We start from the raw sequence: 5,159 nt of genomic DNA on the forward strand, positions 1-5,159 counted from the left end.
CCCCATTCCCCAGAGACCTGAACCATGGGACCCCCATGTTACCCCTGTCCTTAGAGGGGCAACACATTGCGACGTGGGAGCGGACCTTCACAGAGGACAGCATGCAGCAACAGGGTCAAACATGGAAGGCTCTTTTATTATCTGACTCCAAAAGCTTATATACATTTTGTACAGAGTGCCAAGATTGGCCCAAAGAGATTACAACCTCCTGACTCTATTGGACACTATGACCATCAGTCAAGTTCTCTCTCAAAGAAGAATGCAAAACATACAGATAAATTCTAAGAATACAATATGGTTTACATGAAGCAGCGTAAGAAGCTGCTGCAAAGACTCAAACACTTGAAACCAAGAAATGCAGGGACGACACCCCCATTCGTTATGTCCCACTCTCCCTTGGACTCCCATCCCAAGACTGCCATTCCCCAGGATCTCCATGGCCCAGGAGCCCCATTCCCAAGGAACCCTCTCCCATTCATTCCATCCCGTGAAATTCCCATTCCCACATGACCTTGATTCTCCCCTGAAAACCCCATTCCCATGGGATCCTTCATGTGCCCCGCACCCCATCCCTGGCACACCCATCCCATGATCCCAAATCCCAGGAGCCCACGTTCCCATGGGACTCCAGCCCTGAGTCCTCCCAGCTCCAGGGACCCCCATTCCCAGTGACTCCCCCTTCTCATGACCCCCATTCCCCAGGTACCCCATCCCAGGGTCCCCAAACCCCTTTAACCCCACTCCTGATATCACCATGTCCCACTTTGTGCCACCCAGATTTGTATCCACCCAGCCCACAGCCCATCCCGAGCTTGTGGCCACCCTGCCCCCAACAAAGGCCACAGCCACGCTGGGGACACAGCCTGACCTCACTTCCTTCCCTGTTCTTCGGAACAGCCGCCACCCAGGGGACAGCCACCCCTGACATCAAGTGACAGCCAGCCTGGATGGTCAGAGACATGGGGATGGCCAGGAAGGTGGTGCTGCTTCTGTGGGGTGAGTGCCCTGGGCATGGGAATGGGCCCTGGTGAGGCAGAGACCAGTGAGGAGGGGGCACAGTAGGGGCTGCAGGGTCCCCTGAGGACCCCAAAGCCAGCAGAGCCAGTGCAATGAGGCGATCAGGGTTGTGGGGTAGCAGTGGGGACAGGAGAAGGGGGGCAAGACTGGAGGGACCAAAAAGTGGGGAGAGGAGTTATGGGACTGTGGCATCTGTGAGGACAGGGACAGAGTGACAGGGATGCAGGGACAAGGTGACAGGGATGCAGGGACAGGGACAAGGGGACAAGCACCATGCAGATGGGCCATGGGGACAGAGGCCATGGGGCTGGTGGGGGTGACCTGTGCCAGCACAAGGTCCCCATGCCTGGGGTGTCCACAATGTCCTCATGTCCTACCTGAGCATGGGGTGGCTGCAGTTCCTCAGTCTCCGAAACATCTGTGCCACACCAGTGTCCCCCTGGTGACAGTTCAGGGACAGCCCCCACACCCCATGCCCCCATACCTCTCTCCCCACGGTGCCACCCCCACTCAGCCCTGTCCCTTCTCCCTTCCAGCCCAGACCCTTGGCCTCGCTGGTGAGTCCTCAGGGGATGCCATGTCCCCATCCCACTGTCCCCACCTCCGTGGTGGCCCTGGCAGGCTGGTGTCCCCTGTCACCCACAGGCGCCCAGACCACCCAGCTCCTGGTGGAGCCCCCCTGGAGGCCGGCAGTGCTGTGGGACCGGGTGACACTGACCTGCCAGGGCTGGAGGACCACCAGTGCCACCACCTGGTTCAAGGATGGGAAGCGATGGGGGCAGGAGGGACCCGACAACTTCACTGTCATCAAGAGTGGCACCTACCAGTGTGACAGACCTGGCAGTGGGTTCAGCCCCCCTGTGACAGTCATAAATGGTGAGGGGGGTTTGGGTGTCCCCAGGGTGGCACCTGTGGCACCCTGAGAGCTCTGGGTGGGCTCCACTCCATGGGTCACCTCCTGGTGTGACCAGAGCCCGTCCCCTGCACACGGGGACATCCCAGAGCATCCCAGTGCAGGGGGACCCTGTTTGTGGAACTGGGGACCCCTGGTGCTCTGGGTGTGACTCAATGGGGGCTCCCCACGAAAACGAGACCCCCCCGGTGTGACAGGACCCCCGTGTCCCCCAGACTGGCTGGTGCTGCAGGTGCCGGCGCGGCCGCTGCTGGAGGGGGACACGGTGACACTGCGCTGCTGAGGCTGGAAGGACATGTTGGTCACCCAGGTGCAATTCTACCATTGGGACAAGGAAGTGAGCAGTTCCCTCCCTGGGACCGAGCTGTCCCTGACCCCTCTGCAGCTGAACCACAGTGGCCAATACCGCTGCCGGGGCTGGCTGAACACCGGGGAGTCATAGCAGTGGCAGGAGTCAAAGCTGGTGACAGTGACAGTGCACGGTGAGCCTCACCCCCACAGCCTCCCTGGGTCCCCTGCTTGGGGACACTCAGCCCCATCTGGCGACCCCCAGCCCTGTCTGAAGAACCCCATTACTGCCCAGACCCCTCATCCCTGCTGCGGGTCCCTCATCCATTTCTGGGTCTCTCACCAGATCGCCCAACCCTACATGGGTACCCCAATCTTTCCTGTAAACTTTTTCTATATCCCCCCATCACTGCTTGAGTCCCCCTCCTTATCCCCACATGCCTCACTGGGTCACTTTGCCCATACCTGAGTCAACCCCACCCCTCTCTGATCCCCCTTCACGGTCCCCAGGTCCCACCATCCCCTCCCTGGGCCCCCACACCCTCCCTGGGGTCCCCCCACATCCCTCTCTGGTGTCCCCTTCCTGAACTCCCCATCCTTCCCTGGGGTTCCTTTCCAGGCCTCCCCTCAGCTCTGCCACCCCTCTTCCTCACTGGAGTCCCCCTGCCTCTCTCTGCACGCCCCCCATCCCCACCGGTGTCCCTCACTGTCCACTGCTGTTGTCCCCTCCCGCAGAAATCCCGATCCCGTGGGTGTCCATGTGGGCACAGCCCCCCAGGGGACAGGTGGCACTGGGGGACAGCCTGGTGCTGAGCTGTGAGCTGGCTGCAGAGACAGGTCCCCTGTCCTTCACCTGGCACTGGGGGGGCTCAGGGGCACCACTGGGCACCAGCCCCCACCCAGACCTACGGCATATTGGGGACAATGACAGCAGCCACTATCACTGCCGGGTCAGCAATGGGGACAGTGTGGCCAAGAGTGTCCCCGTGAATGTCACTGTCCTGGGTGAGCAACCCCTCGGGCTGGGGGTGACCCCAACCACAGCACCCCCATCCCACCTCGCCAGGTGCCAGCCCTGTCTCTGTCCCCACAGTGCCCATGGCCAATGCCACCATCACCCCCAGTCCCCTGTCACACCAGGTGCACACAGGTGACCCCGTGACCCTGCGCTGCTCAGTGCAGGTGGGCTCAGCCCGTCACCTTCACCTGGCTGCACAATGGGCAGAAGGTGGCCCAAGGTCCCATCCTGGAGCTTGGGGACGTCGATGTGGGACATTCAGGCACCTACCAGTGCGTGGCCACCAACCAGCTGGGACAGGACGGGCACCGCGTGTTCCGGGCACTCAGCCCTGAGCTGGCCCTGGAGGTGACCCCTGGCTCACCCTGGGTCACAGGTGGGCTCACACGGGGTCACACAGGAGATGCAGAACTGTTGGGCTACAGGGTTACCTCACTGTGTCCCCCTCTGTCCCCAGCAGTGGCCACAGGGGTCGGTGGGTCCCTCCTGTTCCTGGTCCTGCTCGTGGCTGTCATCGTGGGCTGGCACCGGAGGCACCGCCTGGGTGGGTGACAATGAGGGGGGATGGGGGTCCCAGGGATTGGGGTGAAGTGCCCCCAGAGTAAAGGGGCCATATGGTGTCACAAACAGCCCCTGACTCGGGTGAAGCTGAGCCCCCAGAGACCTCAGCTATGGGTCCTGGGGGATTTGGGGAGGTCCTGGAGGGTCATGCAGGGATATTGGGGTTCTGTCAGGGGTTGGGGGGGAATTGGGGTGCTCTAGGGGCTCAGGGGATTCAAGAAGTGGTAGAAGGCTTTTTGGGGGCTTCAGAGATGCTCAAGGGTCCCGGGGACAGTCAGGGTTCCTGAGGGTGTTCAGGGGCCCTGAGGACCCCACAGTCACCCCTCCCCCCTTCCCTTTGCAGCCCTCAGGAAGCAGCAGGAAAGGTGAGTGGGGGGCTCCAGGTCTGACCCCCCATTTTACCCTCATTGCAAACCCCTCCACCCCCACAGACACTCCCTTATCCCCGCAGGCCCCCCCCGGATCCCCCGGCCCCCCCAGAGGAGGGGAAGGTGCTGTACACCCACGTCGTGGGCACCGAGCGGGCAGGGGGTGAGTACAGGGTGGGGACACAGGGACACGTCACCCATGGGTGTCACCCCCCACCCATGTCCCCACAACCGGTGTCTCTTGCAGGGCCCCCCCGTGCCACATCCCCCCAGGTGACCTACGCGGATCTGCCGGGACCCCACAGGCGACAGCGGGACCCCAGTGACATCTACGGGAACGTGCTGTGACACTGGGGACACTGGGGACACTGGAGGTTCCTGCCCAAGGCCACCCCCCGTGTGTGTCCCCCCCCCCAGCTCCTGTGGGTGCCCACCGTGCCCGGGGGGGGCCACGAGTGGGGGGTCCCATGTGGGGCTGCCCAGAGCTCCCCGTTCCAGAGCTCCCAGTGCTCCCAGTACCCCCAGGGCTCCCCATTCCCTCCCCCAGTGCCAGGGGGCACAGGACCCTTGTCCCTCCCATTGCACCCAAAACGCAGCTTTTTGATTAAACCGGGAGAAATGGTTTTTGTTTGTTCAGCTGTGCCAGGTCAGCTCGGGCGGAGGAGGGTCCCGGTCAGGTTGTTGAGCAGATCCGTGTGGGATTTGCAGGATTTTTGGGGCTCTCTCAGTCCCTTGGGGACAGGGACAAAACGATCAATTGGGGCATTTCCGGACCGGTTCCCTCGCAGCTGCCCCGCACAGGGGAAGGAGCTGCCGCTCCCTGTTTGTCCCCTCTGGGTGACACCGGCCAAGGGCTCGGGGACCTGCGGCGGTGCCGCCCCGTGGCCACGGGCACCGATCCCGCAGCTGCCGAGCCCCTCGGGCCGAGCCCAGCTCAGCCCATCCCCGGCCCAGCCCTGCCCGGTGCCCCCCGGTGCCCAAAGCCCCGCACCCG

The 5,159-nt window shown here is 62.8% G+C and overlaps 1 pseudogene across 1 annotated transcript; it reads left to right on the plus strand.

The window, feature by feature from the left end:
* Window positions 1–1,589: 1,589 nt before the first annotated feature.
* LOC310919490 (low affinity immunoglobulin gamma Fc region receptor III-like) lies at window positions 1,590–4,513 on the plus strand (annotated as a pseudogene). The gene is made up of 6 exons: window positions 1,590–1,893; window positions 2,146–2,412; window positions 3,697–3,780; window positions 4,141–4,162; window positions 4,249–4,328; window positions 4,413–4,513. The product of its transcript is annotated as a low affinity immunoglobulin gamma Fc region receptor III-like (transcript).
* The last annotated feature ends 646 nt before the right edge of the window (window positions 4,514–5,159 follow it).

The sequence above is a fragment of the Zosterops lateralis genome (assembly GCF_965231275.1).
Source record: "Zosterops lateralis genome assembly, chromosome: 27".
Lineage (NCBI taxonomy): Eukaryota > Metazoa > Chordata > Aves > Passeriformes > Zosteropidae > Zosterops > Zosterops lateralis.